Here is a 15,939-nt window from a genome sequence, read left to right as displayed (position 1 = left end):
GACAAGCGCTACTAGGATTAGAGCCCATGTTTCTTGTGTGTTCAGATAGCAGTTTTCTTCCAGTCTCAGCCTACGTTTATTCTCTTTATTTCTACTGCTATTATTAAGAATCATAAGGGGTCAAAGGCTTACTTACCGTCCTGTCATCACTGCCTTCCAAGTTGTCCATCAAGATAGCAGGGTACTATAGCCAGAGAAGAGGGTCTTCTGGTAAAGAAGCTTTGATAAAGAGGAATGCTAAAAAACCTTTTGTCTTTGGGATTAAAAATCAGGAATATCACGCTGTGTTGTACTGATAAAATGTAAGAGGTAAATGTAGAATTATAGTCAATCTCATTTCTCCAGGGTACTTTAGATAATGTGTTGTGGTTTACAATTTTAAAAACTCTTTTAGGGGTGCCTGGGTGGCTCAGATGGTTAAGTGTCTGCCTTCGGCTCAGGTCATGATCTCCAGGCCCTGGGATCAAGCCCCACGTTGGGCTTCCGGCTCAGGGGGGCGTCTGCTTCAACCTCTCCCTCTGCCTCTCTCCTGCTCATGCTCTCTCCCTCTCTCTCTGTGTATCTCTGTCTCAAATGAATAAATAAAATCTTTAAAAAAATAAAAACTCTTTTAGTGAGGTTATACACACTTATGTATAAATGTGCATACATTACATTAATCATAAATATACAATTCAATGATTTTTTATTATATATACACCCAGGTAACCTCCACTCAGATCAAGATGTAGAAAAATTTCAGCCCTCCATAAGGTACAACTTTTATTGCATTTTAAAATGATACATTTAAAGTATAATTCAAATAAGTGAAACATTTAAATATTTGACATGTGTTAAAAAGAAAACCACAGTGCCCAATGGCATGACTTAGGGTAAAGTCAGTAAACCAAAACTTAATACCTAACCTAACTGTAGTTTCAACCCTACAGAAATGTAACCCTACAGAAATGTAACCTTCAACCAGTCCACATGGGAATGTCCTGGGTCAGCAGTAGGAAATTTACTGACAAATCCCCCTCTTTTCCCCTTAGGAGGGCGACCTTGCCTAAAACAATGGACTTTTTTTTTTTTTTTTTTGCTAATAACTTCCTTTTTTCCACTCCCTCTCTAACTCTAACAACCCTTCCTTTTCTGTAGCCCATTAGAGCTCCCTTCTACTTCCCAGATGAGAAGAGAAGGGGCATCTGGCTAGCTCAGTCAGTGGGGTGTGCAACTGTTGATCTTGGGATTGTGAGTTTGAGCCCCACGTTGAGTGTAGAGATTACTTAAAAATAAAATGTTTAAAAAAGAGAGAGAGAGAGAAGAAAATACTCATCCACTGTTTTACCACCTGAATGAAGCTACTTTGATTTCTGATAATTTCATTTGTTAAAAAGAAAACGACAAGCCCAAAATGGAATCGCTTAGGGTAAGGCCGAAAGTCAGTAAACGAAGACTTAATACCTAACCTACCTGCAGTCTCCGTCCCACAGGAACGTACCCTTTATTTAACCAGTGAGCATAGCACTTCCTGATCAATACTAGGAAACGTACTGATGTAGTCCTTCTGGTTCCCTTGGGAGGGCAACCTTGCCTAAACAATTTATTCCTTGCTAATTAATTCCTTTCTTCTTTTTTATGTGTACCCTTTCTCTGCCTTTAAAAACATTTCTTGTTTAGTTCAGAGGAGCTCCCCTCTACTTGCTAGATGGGATGCTGACAAATTCATGAATCATTTAGTAAACCCATTAGATCTTCGAATTAACTCAGTGGAATTTTTTTTTAAACAGATTCAAGTCTTTTTTCACAACACTGAACTTGTATCAAATTCAGCTGCTTTAACTCAGCTACCCACAACAGTTAAAAACAAGGATATCAGAAAATTGGCAAGAGGCGGGGGGCACCTGGGTGGCTCAGTCAGTTAAGTGTCATGATCTCGGGGTCCTGGGATGGAGCCCCACTTAGTGGGGAGTCTGCTTCTCCCTCTCCCTCTGTGCCTCCCCGTTTGAGCTCTCTCTCTCTCTCTCAAATAAATAAATAAATAAATAATCTTTAAAAAGAAATTACAGGGCACCTGGGTGGCTCAGTCTGTTAAGCATCTGCCTTCAGCTCAGGTCATGATCCCAGGGTCCTGAGATAGAGCCCCGTTGCCCTCCCTGCTCAGCAGGGAGTCTGCTCCTCCCTCTCCCCCTGCTTGGGCTCATTGTCTGTCAAATGAGTAAATAAAATCTTTAAAAAAAATTACAGGCAAAGTATATATAAAATTTTAAATCCCACTTTTTTTTTACCTGTCATCATGTCATATGCATTTTCCATATTGTTTCATAATTCTTTGTATTTATAATTATTTGCTTCCACATAACATTGCATTGAGAAACATACTATAATTTTCTTAACTATTCCCCAACTGTTAGAAATAAAGTTTGTTCCAGCATTTGCTCTTTGCTGTGATGAATATTTTTGAGTATACAGATTTTTCAGTTTGGTAATGGCTTTCAATGTTCCATTTTACTAAAAAGAAAGAAAACACAGTTTTATTTCAGCACCTTGGCTAAGACGTTAACTTTACTTCACTTTCTCTTCAACAAATGTAGGATTAAAGTGCACGAGTCTGAAAGGGACCTTGGAAGTAACTCAGTTCTGCCTGATTTCTGTAAAATTTCCATGAGATAGTAATTCTACTTTAGTATGATCACTTACCCCCTGGATTTAGAATTGCTATTGCTGTATTCCTTATGGAGACATAAAACTGATGTAAAGGGGCGCCTGGGTGGCTCAGTATTAAGCGTCTGCCTTTGGCTCAGGGCGTGATCCCAGCATCCTGGGAACGAGCCCCACATCAGGCTCCTCCGCTGGGAGCCTGCTTCTTCCTCTCCCACTCCCCCTGCTTATGTTCCCCCTCTCACTGGCTGTCTCTCTGTCAAATAAATGAATAAAATCTTTAAAAACAAAAAAACAAAACAAAAAACTGATGTAAAATTTTTTGAGCCACCCTCTCCAGCTTCCTGATATGAAACCCTTGTCACCACCCCACCCCCACTCTAGCACCTTCTATTTACTGATTTTAGTTATTTATTTGCCAGTCTTCCTGTTTGTGCTCACTCTCTTCTGTTTCTTCCTCTAGTTCCTCCCCACCGTCTCCACTCTGCGGTCTGACTCAAGGAGGCTGACCTGAACAGACTAGTCGGTGCTTAGCTGATAGGCCCCAACAAGGAGGAAGGAGAGGGAAGTGAGTGTATTTACTCCCTGCCAGCTTACTTAAAGCAGGTTGCCCCTTTCCCTCCAAGATCACAGCTCCTCTCAAAGTGACCCTGTCCATGAAAGGTTTTTGAATTACTCTGTCTGGGTTTTGTTAACAATGCCTCCCTGTGTCCCTTCAGGCCTAACGATAACAGCCCTGGTATACTGCTCTGTCCTGGTTGCTTTCCTCTACCTTCCCACACTTTTGAAAATGGTCCATTTAATCAAGTTATTTGGACTATTTTTGTTTGAATGTGCCATCTGTTTCCTGCTGGATGTCTGATTCATTCTGTATACACTCAACAAACACAACCCAGACCATCACAAAACTGGAGTCGTAACCGTTTGCTTTGTTGATACTGATGATTAAATGGTCCAGAAAATACTGGCACGGCTCCCCCTGCTCACCTCTGGTACTCAACAACGCCTTGCTCAGATTCTTCACGATCTCCGTCAGAAGGAGAAAGAAACTTCACTCCTGAACTTTTTGGTGATACAGCTCATCTTCGATGGCTTCTGAGCTAAAAGAGTTATGTTATGCTTTCCTTTAAAGTTCAGATTTTTTTAAAGTTTTTTTTTTAAAGATTTTACTTATTTATTTGAGAGAGAAATAGAGAGAGTAAACATGAACAGTGAGGGAAGGACAGGGAGAGAGAGAAGTTGGCCCCACACAGGGCTGGATCCCAGGACCCCTGGATCATGACCTGAGCCGAAGGCAGACGTTTAACTGACCGAGCCCCTGAGGTTTCAGGTTTTTATCTCATGAAAACTCTCATGTTAGATATATCTGTGCCAGAGTTATGTTATTTTATTTTATTTTTATTTGAGAGAGCAAGAGAGAGAGAGAGCCAGGCAAGCGGCGGGGGCGGGGGTGGGGGCAGAGGGAGAGAGAGAATCTCCACGGACTCCCTATTGCCCGACGCAGGGCTCTATCTCACCACCATGAGATCATGACCTGAGCGAAATCAGGAAGAGGACGCTCAACTGACGGAGCCATTCAGGTGCCCACAGAGCTATTTAAACAATAGCACGAATGGGGGCACCTGGCTGGCTCAGTCAGCAAAGCATGCAACTTTTGATCTCAGGGTTGTGAGTTCAAGCCCCACCCTGCGTGTAGAGATTACTTAGAAATAAAATCTTTCAAAAAATTCTCTATTAAAAAAGAATAATGGCATGAATAGATGGTTTAAGAACTCAGTGTGTATTTTCCCTTGGTGGCTTCTCAATACCTGGCAGGCTATGGATGAAATAAGAATTCTGGTAAAATAAAGAGTCAACCTTTCTGAGCGCTCAAGGTTTTCCATACCTGTAAGACAAGCTCATGTAGAAACTGAATTAATGCTTCCAGGCCTTTGGAAGCATTACTTGGCAAGTTAACTCTCTGGCTGTGCTTTGTCTAAGTTTCCATTTCCTAGAGAAGTTGCTTTTTGAGTATTAAGGAGATACTAACCGAGTTAAGACAGAATTGTTAGGTTAATTATTTCCTTGCAGAAGGAATGCTTCAAACTTGGTAAAAAGAAACAAGTGAAGGTGACCAAGGGTTAACTCAAACCATTCCATCATTTTTTTGATGTTTCTCCTTCTGACTTCCAGTTGGACGTGTTTTGCTCTGACAGAGGAGAGGGTGTGGATCAGGAAGTAAAAAAAGACGTGAAGGCTGAATCAAGGCCAAGAAAAACTCGGCTTCCTCACTACGTATTGAGCAATCCTGTCTTGGCACACCTCAGTCTCCCAACTGCTCTCATCCATTCGGTGTCTGCAGTTACCACCGTTCATGTAATTTTTGAATGTTGGTGAGGTCTGGGGCCAATGGCCAAGAAAGAATTCTTGAGACAAATAGGTGATTTTCTGAAAGCACAGGGGACTGACCCCTGGGCAGAAAGAGCTGGGGCACCCGGGTAGTGAGGAATGGCTAATTATATGCTTGGGAGTTGGGGGTATGGAAAAAGGGAGATATTCAAAAGAACTTTCATATGCTAAAGAGGACCTACAAGATCCTGGAGGCCTTGCCATTGTCAAGTTAAGGTTGTTTTTCACTCTAGCAAAGCATTAATGTTAAGACAGGTGGGAGTTTCCTTCTGGAAGTTAGCTCATTGATAAGAATGCTTTCTTTCTTATAAATCATTAAAACACTCGTCAACTGAGGGAGACTCCTCTCCTGCTGGACTGTAATCTCTATAAATTGACCGTTTCTTTTTCCTCCCCTTAGCTTTAGGGCAGCCAGGAGTGCCTGAGGAATGTCACACAGATCCTACCTGGGAGGTGGGAGTGGGGAGTGGTGTTGGTTGTGGGGTGTCAGCTTGTGCTTTGTACTCACCTCAACCTTCGGCTCCCTCATCACTGTCACAGATGACTCCCTAATTGAATCTTTAACCCAGACCTTTCTGAGCTCCAGCCCCACACAAACAACTGTCGTCTTCTTTTTTTTTTAAAAAAGATTTTATTTATTTATTTGACAGAGATAGAGACAGCTAGCGAGAGAGGGAACACAAGCAGGGAGAGTGGGAGAGGAAGAAGCAGGCTCCCAGAGGAGGAGCCTGATGTGGGGCTCGATCCCATAACGCTCACGCCCTGAGCCGAAGGCAGACGCTTAACCGCTGTGCCACCCAGGCGCCCCCAAACAACTGTCTTCTTGATGTTGCCAAGTGGAGGTGTCTCAAGAAATACCTGGAAGTCATGACCTTCTTTCCCATGCCCAAGTGTGCTCCCCTTTCTGTATTCTCTGCGTCATAAAGTGACACCATCGTCCATTCAGTTACACAAACCAGATGCCTGAGGATCACCCTGGACACATCCCCTCATCCTCATCACTCCTCATCCACCTTCTCTCCAAAATATATCTCAAACACATCCACTCTGTCCTTCTCCGGGGCCAACTCCCTAGTCCTGCTGCCACCACCTCTTGCTCTTGTCCAGAGAATAGCAGTCACCACCTAACTGCTTTCTCAATAGCCACTCTTCTCATTCTTGCAACTAGTTCTCCTGCTACAGCTCACGTGACTGTTTTGAAATGCAAATATGTTCATATTAATATGCATGCACTCACATACACACACAGAGCTTTCCTTCTTCATTAATACTTCAGTAAATTCCTTTTTCCTTTTTTATGAAAATCAAAAATTTTAACAGGGCTTATGAATTTCTGCATGTTTTGGTCCTGTTCTACTTCTCCAAACATCTTGTTTATACTCTATCACCCACTAATTGTATAACCTTGAATAAGTTACTTAACTTCTCTGAGTTTCTGTTTCTTCATCTGTAAAAATGGGAATAATAATCCTATCTTCCTCCTAGGATTGTTGTGAGAATTAGTGTAAAGTGCTTAGAACTTAGTAAGTACGCAAAAAATGTTAGTTCTTATTAGCATGTCTTAGCTCCCTCAATCACACTGACGGTTTTTCTTCAAAGGTGCCATACTTCTTTCTACCACAGTTATCTTTGCACAATGTCTTCACTCTGTTTAGAGCACTGATCCCTCCCATTGTCAAATGGCATCATTTCCTTCAGGAAGCTTTTATGATCTCATTAACTAGATAAGTCCTTCTATTATGTGATATCATAGCAATATATACCTTTCTTTCATAGCATTTATTATATTTTTGCATTTATTTTGGTGATCACATGACTAATGTCTCCCTCTTTCTCTCTGCTAAAGTCCATGAAGGCACAGTGGGGCTGACTGGATCATTTTTCCCTCTTAGTGAAGTATTCTCAGGCCCCTAGCATCTGACACGGAATAAGTATTCAATAAACATAAGTTGAATGAATGAAAATGAATTTTATTATACACTGACAAGAGCTTCAAGGCAATGGGGCGTTAACATGGTGTGCGCCTTCCCTTTCCCATGAACAGAGAGCAGCATTTGTGTGAGTGAGTTAGAATGGGTGTTTCTCAAGGAAGCTCTACTTGACCATGGACACCCTATTAAATTTCTCCGGGCTATTGATGGTTATCTCCTTCTCTATGCGTAGGTCACCCCTTAGAGGACTACTTTCTACTAGACATACAGTACCAAAACCATGTCCCTTGATAAGGCCCAACCTAAACATACAAAACAATAACACCCCTTAAAAAACCTTCACAGGAGAGTTTCGCTATTAAAGTTCTCTCTTAACCAGGAGATGTCAGACAAGTGGTTTCCTAGCAACTTTGATTTTCTTCTCAGGTCTGGTTCTGGTTTGCTGCATTTTAACTTGCCCCTTCTTTATAGTGCTACACAAGGATGAAATAATAATAATAATAATAATAATAATAATAATAATAATAATAATAGTTCACATGTACTAAGTGGTGTTGTTTGCTATCACCAAGCATCATACTAGTCATTCCCTGTACTGCTGACCCTGGAACAACACAGGTTTGAACAACACAGGTCCACTTATATGTGGATTTTTTTTTTAAAGATTTTATTTATTTATTTGACACAGAGAAAGAGAGAGCACACAAGCAGGAGGAGCAGAGGGAGAGGGAGAAACAGACTCCCTGCTAAGCAGGGAGCCCAACGTGGGGCTCGATCGCAGGACCCTGGGATCATGACCTGAGCTGAAGGCAGACACTTAACCTACTGAGCCACCCAGATGCCCGATGTGGACTTTTTTTTTAAATGCAGTACAGTACTATAAATGTATTTCCTCCTCCTTATGATTTTCTTAATATCATTTTCTTTTCTCTAGCTTATGTTATTGTTAAGACTACAGTATATAAAACATATACAAATACATGTTACTCAGTCATGTCTTTGGTAAGGCTTCTAGTCCACAGTAGGCTATTAGTAGTTAAGTTTTGGGGGAAGCAAAAGTTTTGCATAGATTTTCAACTATGATAGGGGTCAGTGTGTAGTTTGTGTACAGAGCACCTGGCTTTGGGGGTCCCAAACAGACCAGGTTTGGCTGCTCACCACTGACAAAATCCAAAGGCAGAGAGAGAGTAGTGGTGAAACAAGAAATGGATTTAGTTCAGTAAGACCAACACTGGCAGACAGTGAAGTAGTGTACCAAAGACTGTCTCCAAAGGGCCACAAATACTTCCAGGTTTATATAAGGAGAATGTGGGGCAAAGGTGGGCGGGTAGGTGCAGGTAGGCAGTGAAGGTCAAATCAATCATTGTCTTGGAGTCAATCATGGGTGGGTTCTTTCTGGCTCAGAGCAGTCCCTATTGATGTAGGAAAGATGTTAGGGTTCGAAGCCCACGGCCAAGAAAGAATTCTTGAGACATCTTTGAGACATCTTTGGTGCAAAAAGATGATTTTATTAAAGCATGGGAACAGGACCTGTGGGCAGAAAGAGCTGCACTGGGGTCATGAAGAGTGACCCATCATATACTTTCAGGTTTGGAGGGGGGTTAGGGATAGTGTAAGCCTCCCAGGTATTTTGGAAACAAGTTTTCCAGGACCCTGAGGGGCCCTGCTATTGTTAGGAAAAGTTATTTATTACTGTTTAGTAGAAACTCAGTCATAAGACCCTTCAGATACATATCAGTGGGTCATATGCTTGGGGGATGATTGCCAACATGTATCTTGGGGGGTAGAGATAAAGGAAGTTTCCAAAGGAATTTTTATATGTTAAAGTAGACTTACAGGATCCTGGGGGTGGGGCTAAGATTGCCTCTTGCCTTTAGCAAAGTATCAACATTGAAGCAGTTGAGTCCCTGGAGGAAGGTCACTCTGCCTGTTTCAAAGACTTGCCAAAGGGCTGTAGGTAGTAAGGAAATTTAATAATTTCTCTTCTGCCTTTGTTTCCCACATCATCTATTGCTTGAGGGGTAGTTTTGGTTCCCGTCAGGGGATACTTTGCCCTCAAGGTCTTCCACCTGAGCCAAGAGACTAGCTGAAAAGAACACAGCTAGAAAGTTTGAGGTCAAAATGGAGCAGCTGGGGTCCTCTTTCAAGTGCTCCTCACCCCTGCGTTATTCAAGGATTAACTATATATTATTCCACTAATTCTTAATTAGAGGAAAAAAATCCTCTCAGGTAAATGCTATTATTGATGTAGTTTTTGGAATGTTTTGGTGAGGTTGGTGGGGTCCAGAGCCAATGGCCAAAAAAGAATTCTTAAGATGTCTTTGGTGCAAAATGGTGGTTTTATTAAAGCGTGGGGCAGGACCCCTGGGCAGGAGCTGCTGCTCTGGGATTGTGAGGGGCAACAGATTATACACTTTGGGGTTGGGGGAAGTGAAGATAAGGGAAGTTCCAAAAGGATTTTCAGATGCTAAAGAAGATTCACAGGATGCGGAGGCCTTGCTATTGTCAAAGCAAGGTTGTTTTTCCCTCTAGCAAGACATTAACATTAAGACAGTTAGGAGATTCCTGCCTCAAGTACTTATTTGTCAGTGGGCTTCAGGTTATAGGGACATTTAATTTCATCTACATTTCCTTCTGCTTTTGTTTCCCACATCATTACTACCCTCATTTTACAGCTGAGAACATGGAGGTTCAAAGAGATGAAGAAATTGGGCGCCTGGGTAGCGCAGTCCTTAAGCTTCTGCCTTTGGCTCAGGGCGTGATCCCGGCATTCCAGGATCGAGTCCCCCGATCGGGCTCCTCCGCTGGGAGCCTGCTTCTTCCTCTCCCACGCCCCTGCTGTGTTCCCTCTCTCGCTGGCTGTCTCTCTGTCACATAAATAAATAAATAAAATCTTAAAAAAAAAAAAAGAGATGAAGAAATTAACCTAATATTATAGAGTCAGTGGAGCCAGATTTTGAACCCTGGTAGTCTGATGCCACAGCCCAAACCTTTATGTGCTGAACCACAGAGCCTACGCACAGCTAGTGATCCTAACTCATTAGCTTCTCATCCAGTTGGATAAGCTACAAAGACTACTCAAATTGTCTCCATAAACTTCCAAACGTGCATGTTGTGAACACAGACATCATTCACCTTGGGATCAGACAGCAAAATTATCCAGATTCAAAACAACACATCTTGATCTGAGGTTGGTATATGATGAGTGCTGCTGGAAGGATGTAGGTGCTCAATAAATACTTATTGAATGACTAAATGGATCATACCAATCACACCATCATATACCCTATAATTGGGTTATGAATATTTTCCCATATAATTTCTCCATAATTCAGTGTTCTCTCCAAAAATACAGAGTGAAGGATTTCTTTCTTAATTCATTCTCTGTGGTCCAAACAATCTGAACATAAATGCACGACTTTGACAACCATCCATCTATCCATTGTACAACTATTGTTGGCCAAGCTACAGTGTGTCCTACCTTTGCCTTAATGGAGGATGGACTCGTTTTTTTCTGATGACCATGCAGCCTGGCATCCCTTCTGTCTTCTCTCCTTTCATAGTCAGGCCTGTGCAATGTTTCTCTCTGTGATGCGCCATACAGGCAGGTGAGTTTCACCCATTACTCCTACTGTAATTGTTACCTGTCACTGTTAACACCCAGCAAGACTTTCTCTCCCAAGCCCAACCTACACTGTACTGTGAGAGGTACCTCGCCATCAATTCCAAACTGACTGAGTTTCAGAAACTATTTCTCTCTGAGGTAAACTCTCTCATCATAATCAAAAGTAGTCCTTTTCCCTTTTATTAAAAAATACATATTCCAGGGGCACCTGGGTGGCTCAGTCGTTAAGCGTCTGCCTTCAGCCCAGAGCGTGATCCTGGCATTCTGGGATCGAGCCCCACATCGGGCTCCTCCACTGGAGCCTGCTTCTTCCTCTCCCACTCCCCCTGCTTGTGTTCCCTCTCTCGCTGGCTGTCTCTCTCTCTGTCAAATAAATAAAATCTTTTAAAAAATAAAATAAAAAATAAAAAATACATATTCCTTGCATATAATTTCTTAGATTCCATATAAACTGTCAGAATAACTATTACACTAGATGATATTTAAAGAGCCTGTACTAATAATAAAAATGAATAAAGAGCTCATACCATATGTTAATTGCTGAGTTAACAAATTACATTACTATTCCAATTTTACAGATGAAGAAATTTCACCAGGGTATGAAAAGACTTTCTTAAGATCCTTAGCTGGTATTTACGAATCTGGATTTACATCGAGGTCTATCCACTTGCAAAGCCAGCCATTTCTACCACTGACAACATCTTTTTATTTTTTTCTTTTTATTTTTTTAAAGATTTATTTATTTTGAGAGAGAGAGGGAGGGAGGGAGAGCATGCTTGTGAGCAGTGGGGACTGGGCTGGATCCCCCAATGCCATGATCATGACCTGAGCCAAAATCAAGAGTCTGTCTTAGCCGACTGCGCCACCCAGGTACCCCGACAGCATCTTTTTAAAAGGCCAATTAGCTTTCTATTGTACAGCTGTACCAAAAGACTTAGTGGTGTCTTCCCTACTATTGGATTTTTAGGTGATTTCCAACCTCTTAATATTAGAAATGTCAGTTTGGGGGCACCTGGCTGGCTCAGTCAGTAGAGCATGTGACTCTTGGTCTTGGGATTATAAGTGCTTGCCCCACGTTTGGTGTAGAGGTTACTTAAAAAAATAAAATCTTAAAAAAAAAAAGAAATGGCAGTTTGATGAACATTACAGTTAAATCTTTTCTTTGAAGTAAAAATAGCATCATCTTTTCTCTAGAGTACATAAGTAATACATGCTTACTATTAAAAATCAAGGAACACATGAAATCGTAAGGGAGAAAGCAAATACCATCTGCAATTCTACTATCCTGTAATAGCCACCATTAACATTTTGCTGGTCACAGTTTTGTGTCTTTTTTATGTATACCATGTATAATTTTACATAAGTGGAATCTTACGTCTCTCCCTCTTTTCTTCATTCCCAAACTCCCACTCCAACAAATGTTATACATAGAAATAGACAGGAGGTTCATTATTTATTTTACAAAAATGGGATAATTTATTTTATAAAAAGAAAAAAGTGAAATGACTTCTCTCCAATGTGTTCTTTTAGCTTAAAAATAAATCATGAAAATTCCTCAAGACTACTAGTATAGATCTCACTCACTCTTTTTGATGACTCCTTAATATTCCATTGAATTTGCCACAATGTCTTCAATACTCCCCTATTTAAGGAAATTTCATTTAGTTTTCTTTCTTCTTTCTCCTGCCAATCAAGAATGTTGTAAATAACATTCTTATACAAATATCCTTATTTACAAATATGTCCTTCCTTTATGGACTAAATTTCCTGAGGTTATTGTCTTATGTGAGTTCTAAACCTAGGCCGGGGGCTGGCGAGCAAACTATGGCCCATGAGTCGAATCTGGTCTGCCCCTTCCCCTCCATTTTTGTATGGTCTATGAACTCAGGATGGATTTTATATATTTTAATGGTTGAGAAAATTTAAAAAGAACAATATTTTGTGACACATGAGAATTATATAAAATTCAAGTTTCAGTATAAATAATGTTTCACTGGGTCACAGCCATATGCATTTATTTATGTATTGTCTGTGCTACTTTCATGCTACCATGTTAGACCTGAATAATTGTCACAAGAATATTTGGACTGCAAAGCCCAAAATATTTGCTATCTGGCCCTTCAGTAAACAAAAGTTTGCTGACCCCTGACCTAGGCGATTGATGTACTTCTCTTATTGCTATTAAATGGATGGGTAACTATTTAAAAATATATTTATTTTGGGTATGAGGGGGAAAAAATAGCTAAGAAATTGAAGGAGTATTTAAAGTCGCATTAGAAAAGTACATTTATTGGGGCATCTGGGTGGTTCAGTCGGTTAAGTCGACCCTACTGGCTTCAACTCAGGTCATGATCCCAGGGTCCTGGGTCAGCCTTCCTGCTCAGCAGGGAGTCTACTTCTCCCTCTCCTCCCTGCTTGTGCTCCCCCTCACTATCTCTGTCTCTCTCTCTCAAATAAATAAATAAATTCTTAAAAAAAAGAACAGTACATATATTGATTATGCCTCTGTATAAAAACGATTTTGGTATTCAGATTTCAATAATTATCAGCATAAGTATATTATCTGGGGTGACGGGAAGATACATTCTCTGGACAGGTTGCAGGTTGGATATAGGACCTTCATTTCTTTAACTGTCAAGTGCAGCTTATTCCTTCCTTCATCATGTCTACTCACAGTGCCTTTTAGCTGTCTAGGGATGGCCAGGCAACCAGCAGCTACTTTGCACATCTGCTAAAATAAGCAAGGACCAAATGTGAGAAGAAGCAGTGGATAAGCGTTACGTGAGCAAGCTGACTAACTTATGACTAATTCTTGGCAGAATCAGCAAGAGGATACTGGATTGCAGATACATTACCTCAGCCCTGGGCAGAAAAGCGTGTGTGATAATGGAGTCAAGGAAAAGGCCAATGGAAAAAAAGACATATTTTTTAGAGTTAAACACAGAGAAATAACTAATTTCCCTTTCCTGGAGTAGTGTTCCTAGAAATGGCTGCTGTGATTAAAGCTGCCCTTGGCAAAAGGAAGCAATTAGCTTAGGAATTTACAGAGAATTAGGAATTCCAAGAGGCAGGAAAAATGAGTGTACAGGAAGACCAGTCAACAAGTCAGAGGGGGCTGTGTGAGAATTTTCACATTTCGAACTCTGTCATTTTTGTTTAAGCAAGAAGCTTATTTGTTCTGTTAGAAGTAATGTCCTAAACCCTAAAAGAGAATGATCTCTCCTTTTGCCTTTGTATTCTAATGGATCTGTTCAGTCAGTCCTCAAGTATCGCTGGGGTGGTGGTTCTTGTCTAGGCACTGGGCATTCCGTGGTGGCAAAGTAGACAGAAATCCTGCCTCCACAGAACATGCAATCAGACAAGGAAAGAGGAACCATAAGCACAGTAAATCAGTACCTTCTATAATATTTAGAGCTTGATAGATGCAATGGAAAAAGAAAGCAGGGAGGGGATGGGGGTGAAGGAATAGGTCTAATCTTTTATTTTTTTAGCTCTTTTTTTTTTTAAGTTTCGGAGGTAGAATTTAGTGATTCATCAGTTGCATATAATACCTCGTGCTCATTACATCATGTTCCTGCCTTAATGCCCATCACCCAGTTACCCCATCCTCCCATCCACGTGCCCTCCAGCAACCCTCAGTTTGTTTCCTAGAGTTCAGCATCTCTTACGGTTGGCCTCCCCCTCAATTTTCATCTTATTTTTCCTTCCCTTCCCCCATGTTCATCTGTTTTGTTTCTTAAATTCCTCATATGAGTGAAATCATATGGTATTAGTCTTTCTCTGATTTATTTCACTTAGCATGATATACTCTATTTCCACCCACGTGGCTGCAAATGGCAAGATTTCATTCTTTTTGATGGCTGAATAATAAGAATAGGTGTAATCATAAAGAGTGAGGTCAGGAGAGGCCTCTGGGAGGCCTCATGAGCCCCAGGCATGTCAGGGACTCCGGGAGGACAGACCGAGGGTGTGAGAGTGGGCGAGGAAGCACTTCTGGCGTTGTGAGGGACTGTAAGGGGTCCAGCTGGTTAAAGGGAAGCAAACAAGGAGGAGAATACTTAGGAATGGGGTTGGAGAGCTGAAGGGCTGGTGGCTGGTTTGCACAACCGACATGCACTTTGGCTTTTACTTTGGGTGAAATGAGTGAAATTTTCCCTTTAAAAGTGGAGATCCGGGATGCCTGGGTGGCTCAGCCGGTTAAGCATCTGCCTTGGGCTTAGGTCAGCATCCCAGGATCCTGGCATTAAGTCCAGCCATCGGTCTCCTTGCTCAGCAGGGAGTCTGCTTCTTCCTCTGCCTGCCGCTCCCCCTGCTTGTGCTCTCTCTCTCCGATAAATAAATAAATAAAATCTTAAAAAAAAAAAAAGTGGGGATCGAAGGGGCACCTGGCTGGCTCAATTGGAAGAGCATGCGACTCTTCATCTTGGGGTTGTGACTCTGAACCCCATGTTGGGTGTAGAGATTACTTAGAAAAAAATTTTTTTTAATCTTAAAAAAAAAGTGGCCATCCAAGATCTAAGATCTGAAATCCACTCCTAAATCTCCATATCTTCTGCCACCCCGTTTTTTCCCTATTCCTCCATCCTCACGGACTCCAGAATATCTCTGTAAAACCACGGCCAGGGAGCACTGAATGAAGCACTTGCCTCCCGTGCAAAAGTTAAACGGGTGCCAAAAATCTCCATAGTTAATTTCCCTTATGCCTTAGTCTCTGAAACGGCACAGCACAGCACTGTGATTGATCCTATCTTCATTTCAACTTTGATATTTTCTTCATCATGGAATTTTGGCGTTAGTTTTGATATTCAGAAATATTGCATTAAGTGTTATTTGATTACTTAGGCTTTTTGGCATTGTTTCTCTTAAATATTGTGTCCAAGGTGTGTGCTTCATTCGCCTCACCCTCGTCCCTGCTCCTGTGCTCTCTCTTCTCCCTGTTTCCACAGGGTCAGTCTAAACCAAGGGTCTGTAAACAATTTCTGTAAAGGCCAGATAGGAAATATTTTAGGCTTTTCAGGCCATTTTTGCCATTGGAGCAGAAAAGCAGCCATCGGTAGTAAGCAAACAAGTGAGGGTAGCTGTGCTGTAGGGGGTTGGAGGAGGTTGTGGCGAAGACAAGACCTCCACTTGACCTAAGAGCTGGAACCAGGCAGTTGGAGACTCCTCACTACCTACTCTGCCCTTGGAACATATGCTCTGCCCCCCATTCCCACAGTGGGGATTGTTTCCAAGGATACAGCCTTGAGAGAGTGATGTGTTGCGGAGAGTACCTGGACAGCATATGTGATTGAACCCAGTTAAGTTCTCCATATAAACTTCTAAGATACTGGTGGACAGGTACAGACATCTACTCAT

The sequence above is a fragment of the Ursus maritimus genome, unplaced genomic scaffold (assembly GCF_017311325.1).
Source record: "Ursus maritimus isolate PB19 unplaced genomic scaffold, ASM1731132v1 scaffold_8, whole genome shotgun sequence".
Taxonomy (NCBI): Eukaryota; Metazoa; Chordata; class Mammalia; order Carnivora; family Ursidae; genus Ursus; species Ursus maritimus.
The sequence above is the reverse complement of the archived record's forward strand: the minus strand, read 5'-3'. Positions refer to the sequence as shown.